General features: G+C 46.7%; 1 protein-coding gene across 1 annotated transcript in view; it reads right to left on the reverse strand.

Moving 5' to 3' along the window:
- The window catches only part of LOC141047847 (uncharacterized), a 147,846-nt gene extending 135,635 nt beyond the window's left edge, over positions 1–12,211 (reverse strand). The window contains exon 1 of the mRNA XM_073543180.1: positions 11,949–12,211. The gene's annotated coding sequence lies outside the window, so the exon portion shown is untranslated. The remainder of the gene's footprint in view (positions 1–11,948) is intronic.
- Positions 12,212–12,509: the final 298 nt, after the last annotated feature.

Genomic DNA, 12,509 nt, shown 5'->3' on the forward strand with positions numbered 1-12,509 from the left:
GCCAAGGGAATGAAATGGGCCTGTTTAGAAAACCTATCCACCACCACCCAGATCACGGTATTGCCCCTGGAAGGTGGAAGGCCGGTAATAAAATCCATGGAAAGATGAGTCCATGGCCAATCAGGAACCGGTAAAGGTATGAGTTCCCCAGCCGGCCGGTTATGCTGGCTTTTGGAACGGGCACACACGCCACAAGCAGAAACAAATTCCTTGACACCGGACCTTAATGAAGGCCACCAAAAACCCCTGGCTACTGCCTCTCTAGTGGCCGTGATACCTGGATGAGCACTCAGCCTAGACTCATGAAACTCCTGCAGAAGTCTAGGCCGCAATGAATCTGGAACAAACAGTTTACCCCTGGCCTGGTTGCCGGAGCTAGGGCCTGAGCCCTTAGAATTTCTTGTTCCAACTCAGTTGAGACCTCCGCCACTACCACCCCTGGGGGAAGAATGGAGGACGGCGGCTGAGGGGGAGACACTGGGTCAAAACTTCTGGACAGGGCATCCGCTTTAACATTTTTGGACCCCGGTCGAAAAGTAATGGACAACTGAAATCGTGAAAAAAAAAGTTACCAATGGGCTTGTCTAGGAGTAAGCCTCATAGCAGATTCAAGGTATGCCAAATTTTTGTGATCCACGGCAGCCGTGATAGGGTGAGCCGCCCCTTCCAAAAAGTGCCTCCATTCCTCAAACGCCAGCTTGACCGCAAGAAGTTCTCTATTGCCTACATCATAGTTTTTCTCAGCTGAGGAGAACTTCTTGGAAAAGAAGGCACAGGGTTTGAGATTGGTAAGGGTGGCCGGACCACGGGACAGCACAGCCCCCACCCCCACTTCAGAAGCATCCAGCTCCACAATGAATAGTTTGGACGGGTCGGGTTGTACCAACACCGGGGCAGACATGAAACATTTCTTAATTGCTGAGAAGGACTCCTTAGCGAGTACAGACCAATTTTTTACATCAGCGCCCTTCTGGGTAAGATCCGTGAGTGGTTTAACCACATCTGAGAAACCTTTAATGAATCTTCGATAATAGTTCGCAAATCCTAAGAAGCGCTGGAGCCCCTTGAGATCTCGAGGCTGAACCCAGTCAGCGATCGCCAGCATCTTCTTAGGATCCATACAAAACCCCTCACAGGACACAATCAACCCCAAAAAAGACAGTTTCTGTACAAAAAACGAACATTTTTCCAATTTAGCGAACAATCGGTTCTCCCTGAGTCTCTGGAGAACTGTCTGTAGATGTTGCAAGTGAGATTGGCTGTCCAGGGAATACACCAAAATGTCATCCAAATAAATAATAACAAAACGGCCTATCAGGTCAGAAAACACAACATTGATGAAATTCTGGAAAATAGCGGGTGCATTAGTTAACCCAAACGGCATTACCAGGTTCTCAAAGAGTCCTTCTGATGTGAGGAATGCAGTTTTCCACTCGTCCCCTTCCCGAACCCTTATCAGATTGTAGGCCCCCCGCAGATCTAACTTGGAGAACCATTGGGCCCCAGCTAACTGGTTACATAAGTCTGGGATGAGGGGAAGCGGGTAAGTGTTCCTAACCGTTATCTTGTTCAGTTCCCAAAAGTCGAGGCACGGCCGCAAACCACCATCTTTCTTCTTCACAAAGAAGAATCCTGCTGCCACAGGTGACACAGAAGGCCTGATATGCCCTTTGCGAAGACTCTCAGCTATGTACTCCTTCATGGCTTGGCGCTCAGGCCCAGACAAATTGAACAATCGAGTCTTAGGTAACTTGGCTCCGGGTACTAAATGAATGGCACAATCGTAGCGTCTATGTGGTGGCAGCACCTCAGCCTCACTTTCGGAAAAAACGTCTTCGAAATCCTTCAGGTATTCCGGAATACCTTCCAGACCGACAGACGACACAGATATGGATTTAACAGCATTAAGATGTCCCAGGTTACCACATTTATCCTTACATCCCTATTGAGTGATCTCCCCTGTAACCCAATCAATGGTAGGATTATGGCATTGAAGCCAAGGCATCCCCAGTACCAGTCCTGCAGGCAAGTTATATAGCACAAGACAACTAAGTTTTTCCACATGAGTGGAACCCACTTTTAGAGAAAAAAGTTCAGACCTGCAACAGATACCGTCCTGAGTAAGAGGAGACAAGTCAATTGCCACAAGTTTAACAGGATCCTGAAGCCTGACTGTCCCTATCTTATTAAGAGTCATAACTTTGGTATCAATCAGGTTCACAGCAGAACCACAGTCAACAAAAGCAATAGTCTGAACCGGACCATTACCAAGTTCCAGTTCCACCTGCATCACCATTTTTACACGTGAGGAAAATTGTGCCTGAAGGTCTGGGTAGCCTCCTCGACTACTACCCAGACCTAGTCGTTTCCCGCCATCTTGGAGGATGACGGACAGGAGGGGCAGTCCTTCTTCCAGTGTCCAGATTCCCCACAGTAGAAGCACAATTGCTTCTCCCAGCGGCGTCTTCTTTCCTTTTCCTCACAGGTGACAGGGCTCACCCCCATAGCCACAGGATGAGTCCGGGTCTCATCTCCACTGAAAAATAATGGTGTTTCCCGTTGCATAACGCCTCTAGCCTGCAGTCTGTGATCCATGCGAATCGCATGGGTCATGGCATCCTCCAGGGAGTCAGGCGGAGGATGGAGTGCCAAAGCATCCTTCAGACGTTCACACAGGCCTCTACGGAACAGCCCCCGAAGGGTGGCATCACTCCAGGAAATCTCAGCTGCCCAACGTCTGAATTCAGTACAGAATCATTCGGCCGAGTGCTCCCCCTGACAGACACTCATCACCTTGTCCTCAGCCAAACGCACTCTATCAGGCTCATCATAAATAAGCCCTAAGGCATCAAAAAACGCATCCACAGACATTCTCTCAGGGGCAGAAGAGGAAAGCGAAAACGCCCAGGCTTGTGGGGACCCCCTAAGCAGGGACATAACCACCCCCACCCTCTGTTTCTCATCCCCAGAGGAGCGGGGTCTCAAAGAGAAAAAGAGCTTACAGCCCACCTTAAATGCTCTGAAATCATCCTTGTTACCAGAAAACGTATCTGGCAATTTAACCGGGATTCGGGTGCGACTAAAATGACATCTCTATTCCCCACCTGCTGGAAGCCTGCGGAAAGTACCCCCTGAACTGAGTCCTCAACCCGCCGTTAGGACTGGGCCAGAGCTTGGTGTTCCAAACTAAGCTTCTGCAGTGACTGAGTCAAGCATTTCACCTGCTCAGATAAAGCACTCATTGGATCCATGCTGCAGAAGTGAAGAGAGAAAAAAAAATAGCAGGCCAGTTATAATGTCAGAAACACCGCACTGAACTTGCTCACTCAGCCAGTGCGTGTATCCTGAGTAAAGCGGACTGTGCTCAAAGATACTTGTGGAGTGGGCAGCAGCCGTGTAGATGCGTACTTCAGCCGCAGGACCTGAAGCACGTGACTGCTAGGGGCGTGGCCTAAACTCCAGAGAGATAGGTGCTGCAAGAGAACGCCTAGCAGGGTAACTGCGAGACAAAGTTACCAAGGGGCATAGACAGGGAGGATAGTCAGGACGTAGCCAATGAGACATACACAGAGATAGCTGCAAGGTACAAGAGGGGCGAGCAGAGAGTAGTCAGATCACAGGCAATGAGTCATACACAGAGAGGATAGCACAGTACAGAATCAACAGGCAAACTCACAACGGGAAACAGAACCGGGTCAGAACCATATAAACAAGCTATAACAACGAACAGGCACAGGCACACAGAGGTCAGCACACTCGGCCAAAGGCAAAAGTATAACTGGCAGGGATTGGAGCTTCCCAGGGGTTTAAGAAGCTCTCCCAGAACCAGAAAGAGGCCACAATCATTAACCCCAGGTGTGCAAGTCAAAACCTGCACTGAGCTCCAGACATTAACCCCTGATGTGCAGCTCAAAAACCTGCACTGGGATCATGACACAATTACTTAAAAGAAAAAATTGAACAGATCCGAGAGGAAATTATCTCCCAATCACCTCATACCATGCACTGTCCTCCCTCCCCCACTGCATCTTGCTCACTCTCTGATTTTGAACCAGTCACAGAAGAAGAAGTAAGCAGGCTCCTTGCATCTTCTCGCCCAACCACTTGCACCAGTGACCCATTTCCGTCACATCTCCTCCAGTCCCTTTCCCCTGCTGTCACCCCTCACCTAACTAAAATATTTAAACTCTCTCTCTCTTCTGGTATCTTTCCCTCCTCATTTAAGCATGCCATCATACATCCACTACTTAAAAAACCATCCCTCATCCAAAACTTTGCCGCTAACTATAGACCTGTCTCTAATCTTCCCTTCACCTCTAAACTCCTGGAACGCCTGGTCCACTCCCGTCTTATCCGCTATCTCTTTGATAACACTCTTCTCGACCCTCTCCAATCCATTTTCCGCTCTTTACACTCTACTGAAACTGCCCTCACTAAAGTCTCTAATGATCTACTAACAGCTAAATCAAATGGTCATTACTCCATGCTAATTCTCTTGGATCTCTCTGCAGCATTCGACACTTTGGATCATCAGCTCCTCCTCACTATGCTCCGCTCCATTTGCCTCAAGGACACCGTTCTCTCCTGGTTCTCCTCCTATCTCTCTGACCGCTCCTTTACTGTATCTTTTGCCGGTTCCTCCTCCTCTCACCTTCCCCTTACTGTTGGGGTTCCTCAAGGATCGGTTCTAGGCCCCCTCCTCTTCTCCTTGTACACTGCCCCTATTGGTCAGACAATCAGTAGATTTGGTTTCCAGTACCAATGCATTGACGAACAGCCGACAGCACAAACAGAATTATTTAGGAGATGCACGCTTCCAGTCCAGAGACCCAAATGGACATAAAGGTTCCAAGCAAATAGTAAAGAGGAGCAGCATCCAATCCGGGTGAAAAAATGCTTACAAAATTTATTCTGCCATTGAAAAAACATACAACGTTTCAACCACAATGGTCTTTTTCAAGTATAACAAACAGCAAAATATGCGGCTTTATATAGAGAGGATAAACCAATCCGTAATAAGGAACGCCTTACAGTAACAATCACATATAAAATGCATATAAATGTCAATCACAGTATCATACATTATAAACTGTCACATAACATAATTGGACATGTATAAAAACATCATATTTGTGTACAAACAGACATATGTAAACAATAAAACACAAAACCCCACATGTATCTACACCAATCATCTCCTGGCTTCAGGGTCCCCATGGTGATTAAACAACCAATCCCCAACATTGTAGCATAAAATAGGGTCAGACAATCAAAATAGCCAATGTATATGGGTTACAAAACTAGCGCCAAAAGCAGCCTATCAGACTCAACTATACAATCTCTGCTCACCTGGAAGCGCTATCTCGTGCACCAAAGATCTCACTCCCCAGTACTAACAGTGTCAAATCAAATCCCACGTATAGAAGGCATCACGAGACGAAATCTCGCGATAACACGCAAATCTCGCGGTAACTTGAAAAACCCACGATAACTTACATAAACCAGTGCATAGCAATGTGAACCAGTTATTGAACAACGCCCTCACAGAAAGCGCAATATCTGTGCGCACACAGTGCACACAAAATGGGCCACACATCAGTACATTAGATAACATCGCGGGACAAAATCTCGCGGTAACTTAAAAAAGCCGCGATAACAAGAAAAACGCGGAAAAAAGCGTGTAAATCATATTATGATTTACACGTTGTTCAATATCTGGTTCACATTGCTATGTACTGGTTTATGTAAGTTATCGCGGGTTTTTCAAGTTACCGCGAGATTTGCATGTTATCGCGAGATTTCGTCTTGTGATGCCTTCTATACGTGGGATTTGATCTGACACTGTTAATACTGGGGGAGTGAGATCTTTGGTGCACGAGATAGCGCTTCCAGGTGAGCAGAGATTGTATAGTTGAGTCTGATAGGCTGCTTTTGGCACTAGTTTTATAACCCATATACATTGGCTATTTTGATTGTCTGACCCTATTTTATGCTACAATGTTGGGGATTGGTTGTTTAATCACCATGGGGACCCTGAAGCCAGGAGATGATTGGTGTAGATACATGTGGGGTTTTGTATTTTATTGTTTACATATGTCTGTTTGTACACAAATATGATGTTTTTATACATGTCCAATTATGTTATGTGACAGTTTGTAATGTATGATACTGTGATTGACATTTATATGCATTTTATATGTGATTGTTATTGTAAGGCGTTCCTTATTACGGATTGGTTTATCCTCTCTATATAAAGCCGTTTTTTTTTTCCTGTTTACTATACTTGAAAAAGACCATTGTGGTCAAAACGTTGCATGTTTTTTCAATGGCAGAATAAATTGTGTAAGCATTTTTTCACCCGGATTGGATGCTGCTCCTCTTTACTATTTGCTTGGTTTTCAGTACCATCTCTATGCTGATGACACCCAATTATACGCTTCTTCTCCTGACATCACGCCAGCCTTTCTAGAAAACACCGGTGATTGTCTAAACGCTGTGTCTAATATCATGTCCTCACTATATCTGAAACTGAACCTGTCAAAGACTGAACTCCTTGTGTTTCCTCCCTCTACTAATGTACCTATACCCGACATTGCCATTTCCGTGTGTGGTTCTACTATTACTCCCCAGCAACATGCCAGCTGTCTTGAGGTCATACTTGACTCCGAGCTTTCCTTTGCCCCCCACATTCGATCACTGGCTCGCTCTTGTTATCTGCACCTCAAAAACATTTCTAGAATTCGACCTTTTCTTACTTTTGACTCCGCAAAAACTCTTACTGTTTCTCTTATTCATTCTCGTCTCGACTATTGTAACTCTCTTCTAATCGGTCTCCCTCTTACCAAACTCTCCCCTCTCCAATCTGTCTTGAATGCTGCAGCCAGGATCATATTCCTCGCCAATCGCTACACCAATGCCTCTACCTTGTGCCAGTCATTACACTGGCTACCCAGCCACTCCAGAATCCAGTACAAACTTATTTCCCTCACCCACAAAGCTCTCCATGGCTCAGCACCACCCTACATCTCCTCCCTTGTTTCAGTATACCACCCTACCAGCGCCCTCCATTCTGCTGATGACCTGAGGTTAGCATCCTCAATAATCAGAACCTCCCACTCCCGTCTCCAAGACTTTACACATGCTGCGCCAATTCTTTGGAATGCACTTCCCAGGTCAATATGATTAGTCCCCAATCCCCACAAGTTTAAGTGTGCCCTGAAAATGCATTTATTCAGACTGGCCTACCACCTCAACACATTAACCTAATCTGTCCCTGGGCGGCACAGTCAAAAGTTTTACCATAACCGGGTTCCCCGCATCATGTTCCCACATGCTTTATGCATCCATTAGCCCTCTGTGTCTGTACTGTTACACACTTAACATTATGGCTGGTCCAAACAATCAAGGCAATTGTTACCACCCACCTTTCGTGTCTCCCATTTTTCCACATAGATTGTATACTTGCGAGCAGGAGCAGGGCCCTCATTCCTCTTGGTATTTGTTATAATCTATGTGATTATTGTTATTATTATATATTTATATAGCACCATTGGTTCCATGGTGCTGTACATGAGAAGGGGTTACATACAGATTACAGATATCACTTACAGCAAACAAACTAACAATCACAGACTGATATAGAGGGGAGAGAGGACCCTGCCCTTTCGGGCTTACATGCAACAGGATGGTGGGGAAGGAGACAGTAGGTTGGAGGGTTACAGCGGTTCCAGTGATGGTGAGGCGGTAGCTCCAGTAGTGGTGAGGAGGCAGCGGGGATCACTGCAGGCTTTCCTGAAGAGGTGGGTTTTCAGGTTCCGTCTGAAGGATCCGAGTGTGGTTGATAGCCGGACGTGTTGTTCCAGGGAATTCCAGAGGATGGGGGCTATTCGGGAGAAGTCTTGGAGGCGGTTGGGTGAGGAGCGAATAAGTGTGGAGCAGAGAAGGAGGTCTTGGGAGGACCGGAGATTACGTGAGGGGAGGTAGCTAAAGATTAGTTCAGAGATGTAAGAAGGAGACCGGTTGTAGATGGCCTTGTAGGTCAGTGATAGTAATTTGAACTGGATACGCTGAGGGAATGGGAGCCAGTGAAGAGATTTGCAGAGGGGAGAAGCGGAGGAGTAGCGAGGGGAGAGATGAATTAGTTGGGCGGCAGAGTTGAGAATGGACTGAAAAGGTGCAAGGGTGTTAGCAGGGATGCCACAGAAAAGGATGTTGCAATAGTCGAGGCGGGAGATGATGAGGGCATGCACAAGCATTTTAGTAGATTGAGGGTTGAGGAAGGGACGGATTCTGGAAATATTTTTGAGCTGGAGGCGACAGGAGGTGGAGAGAGCTTGGATGTGCGGTTTGAAAGACAGGACAGAGTCAAGGGTTACTCCGAGGCAGCAGACCTCCGGTATGGGGGAAAGCGTGGTGTTGTCAATTGTTATAGAAAGGTCAGGTAAGGAAGATCTGTGAGATGGGGGAAAGATGATCAGTTCAGATTTGTCCACATTGAGTTTGAGGAAGCGAGAGGAGAAGAAGGAGGATATGGCTGATAGACACTCTGGGATTCTGGAGAGCAGAGAGGTGATGTCTGGGCCAGAGAGGTAGATCTGAGTATCATCGGCATAAAGGTGGTACTGGAATCGGTGGGACTTTATGAGTTTCCCCAGACCAAGTGTGCAGATTGAGAGGGTGGGATAAGGAGGTAGTGTGGGAGTGGGAGACGCTGAATGTGCGGTTGGAAAGGTATGAGGAGATCCAGGATAGGGCGAGGTCTTTGATGCCAAAGGAGGAGAGGATCTGTAGTAGGAGGCAGTGGTCAACTGTGTCGAAAGCAGAGGACAGGTCTAGAAGCAGGAGTATAGAGTATTGTCCGTTAGCTTTAGCTGTATGTAGGTCGTTGGTAATTTTGGTCAGGGCTGTCTCAGTGGCATGATGGGGGGGAAGCCAGATTGTAGATTGTCAAAGAGCAAGTTAGATGAGAGGTGAGAGGAAAGTTCAGCGTGGACATGCTTCTCCAGGAGTTTAGAAGCGAATGGGAGCAGCAATATTGGGCGATAGCTGGACGTGGCTGTTGGATCGAGGGTTGGCTTTTTAAGGATAGGTGTGATTGTGGCATGTTTGAAAGCAGAAGGGAAGGTACCAGAAGTTAGTGATAAGTTTAAGAGGTGGGTTAGGGATGGGATAAGAGTGGTGGTGATGCTGGGGAGGAGGTGGGATGGGATAGGGTCAAGTGCAAAAGTGGTGAGGTGTGATTTGGAGAGAAGATGAGCAAGCTCCCCTTCAGTGATGTTAGATAAGGAGGTTGTGAGGTTTGGGCATTGGTCTGGTATACAAAGGGGTTGAGGTGGTTGGGCAATAAAAGCTTGCCGTGTTTGGTCTATCTTGTTTTTGAAGTGTGCGGCAAAGTCCTCGGCAGAGATTAGGGAAGTCGGAGGTGGCAGTGGTGGGCGGAGGAGGGAGTTAAAAGTATTGAACAACTGTTTGGGGTGGTGGGATAAGGAAGATACAAGGGATGTAAAGAAGGCCTGTTTAGCAGATGTGAGAGCTGATTTGAATGCAAGTATTGCTTGTTTGAGTGCAGTGAAGTCGTCTTGTGAATGTGTTTTCTTCCAGCGCCGTTCTGCAATTCTGGCTGCTTGCCGAAGTTTTTTAGTGGTGTTATTGTGCCAGGGTTGTCTATTGGTTCGTCGCACTCTGTTATGCATGAAAGGGGCGACTGAGTCGATGGCTGATGCAAGAGTGGCATTGTAGAAACTAGTGGCAGTGTCGTGGAGTGAAGCTATGGAGGACAGTGGTAGAGTAGAGTCAGAGAGTGGAGAGTGTGCGAATGTCTAGATGTGCGAGGTTTCTGCGGGGGTGCGCATACTGCTGGATGTGGGTGACAGGTGAGGAGGACAGGGATGAGAAAGTGAGTAGATGGTGGTCAGATACAGGGAGAGGGGAGGTGGTGAAGTTAGAAAGAGAGCAGAGGCAGGTGAAGACCAGGTCTAATGTATGTCCATCTGTGTGGGTAGCTGAGGAGGACCACTGAGTAAGTCCAAAGGATGAAGTAAGGGACAGGAGTTTAGAGGCTGCCGACTGGTGGGTGTCAATGGGGATGTTGAAGTCACCCATGATGATGGTGGGAATGTCAGTAGAGAGAAAGTGAAGGAGCCAGGTAGAGAATTGGTCAATAAAGGAAGTGGTCGGGCCTGGAGGTCGGTATATGACGGCCACTTGGAGGTTGGAGGGAGAATAGATGCAGACGGAGTGGACTTCAAAAGAGGGGAGGACAAGGGAGGGAAGAGGTGGGATTGGGTTGAAGGTGCAGTTGGAAAAAAGGAGAAGGCCCACTCCTCCACCATGTCTGTTGCCAGGGCGAGGAGTGTGGGTGAAGTGGAGGCCACGGTAACATAGCGCAGCAGCGGAGGCGGTGTCGGAGGGTGTCAGCCATGTTTCGGTGAGGCCAAGGAAGGAAAGGTTATGAGAGGTAAAGAGGTCATGAATCACATGGAGTTTATTGCAAACGGAGCGGGCATTCCAGAGTGATCCAGAGAGCGGGAGCAGGGTGGTGGTTGTCAGGGGCACGGATTTGAGGTGGGAAAGATTTCTGGTGTTTGTGTTGTTTTGGGAACGATAGAAGGGGGTAGTAATGGGAGGTATGAGCTGTGGGGGTCCAGGGTTGGGAGATATGTCACCAGCAGTGAGGAGAAGCAGAGAGAGGGAAAACATGTGGGAGAAGGAGGGTGGGTGGCTTGTTTTGTATTTTATTAGGAGAGCTCTGAGGTTGAGGAGCAGTTCAGCAGAGGAGGTCAGGTGGGGAGGCAAGAGGGAAGGAGAGATTACTATTTGGTTAGCGGGTGCCGGGGTTTGTGGTTAGCGAAGGAGAGTGAGGATTAAAGGAGCCAAAACAGTTACAGCGTATGTCATCATGGTAAGAGTAATTTAGGAGGCAAAAGAAATTTAGTACATGTGAATGCAGCGTTTAGTGGTACCTTCTGGTCACTTCAGGCTCATTTCAGGCATTATTTCAGATATTATCCTTAGACGACATCCTTGGATGGTCAGACAGACCTTAGAGTCTGACTTTATAAGAAGTCAATTGCACATCAAACAAGCCAGGTGTGATGAGAAGGAGGGAGGAGCAGTAGGGAGACTGGCCAGACACAGGAGACAATTAGTTAGAACTCAGAGAAAAAAAAAAAAAAAGCCAAATGGACAGATCTAAAAGGACAGATAAAGCATTGATCGGAAACAGATACAGGGGTGATTGATTGGGGTTCAGGAGAGATGGGTGATATTGCAGCTATTGTTATGCTGTAATGTTTATTGTCTGTACAAATCCCCTCTGAAATGTAAAGTGCTGCGGAATATGTCGGCGCTGTAGAAATAAAATGTATTATTATTATTATTATTATTATTATTATATGTGACTCCTCAGATTGTGTGTTATTCTATGCCTGATGAAGAGACCTGAGGAGTCTCTCACACTTGCTACTTGTTGCCATCTTTTCAGTTAGATTAAAAGTTATCAACCACTGAGGACTCTCAAATCTTAATATTTTTCTATCTACTGGCTATCATGGTACAAATATATATAGTTTTCCTGCACCTTTTCTCCAGGGATATGTTTCTTTAGGAGTGTAGAAAAGCACAACGTACCTTGCTTTACTACACCTCTATAAACATATATTCTGCTTAAAAATATTAATACGTAATCATATATGTACTACACCTCACCCGTACAAACGCTCATCAGAACTAGTCTGAGTGCTGCCATTTTTTTTTTTCACGGGCAGCTCTCCGACAAACAGTACAGTTATGTGAACACAGCCTATGAAGCAGCAGGAGGAAAACATGCTAAGGATAAGCCTCTACTCATGGGCCACCACTGTGTGCTTACCCCCAGGCTAAAATTTGCCAGCCAGCCCCTGACTCTCACCTATCTCTTGTGAGAACAGGCACAGTGCTTCCTTACCTACCTGTTTCCAGAGCACAACCGAGCGAAGGGAGAAGGAAGTCTGCAGGAGCCAAGGTCCGGAAAGACAGGAGTTGAGGCAGATGTGTGGATTCTCCAAGCAGAGCGAGCAGGAGCCCTTTAGTGACTGCTGGTCAGCACCTTCAGTACAGCAGCCAGGAGATGTTAGACGAGACAATTAGGAGACAAGTAATGGCGGACACGGCTATTCGAGCTGCTGCAGCTGTTGGATTGAAAAGTTTTACCTCTTTGGAGGCTGGGTCTTCAAAAGAGCTGCCTCCACCTGTAAGCAGTGGCAGAAGTGAGGTTTCATCGCCATCTACTTGTCTATTTGAGAATGTCAGCCTTTCAGGAGATATGGGGAAATGTTATTTATTAACTACTTTTGTGTGACATAACTCTCTGATTTAAGGGCATAAAAATTAAAAGTTTATAAATTTGAAATTTTGTAAATTTTTGCCAAATTTCCGATTTTTTCACAAAGAAGAAATTTTGCCACTACCATGAAAGACAATGTTACAAAAAAACACTCAGAATCAGCAGGATCCGCTGAAGCATTCCAGAG

Source organism: Dendrobates tinctorius, unplaced genomic scaffold, assembly GCF_039654945.1.
Source record: "Dendrobates tinctorius isolate UK_male_01 unplaced genomic scaffold, ASM3965494v1 ptg000129l, whole genome shotgun sequence".
NCBI classification, from domain to species: domain Eukaryota; kingdom Metazoa; phylum Chordata; class Amphibia; order Anura; family Dendrobatidae; genus Dendrobates; species Dendrobates tinctorius.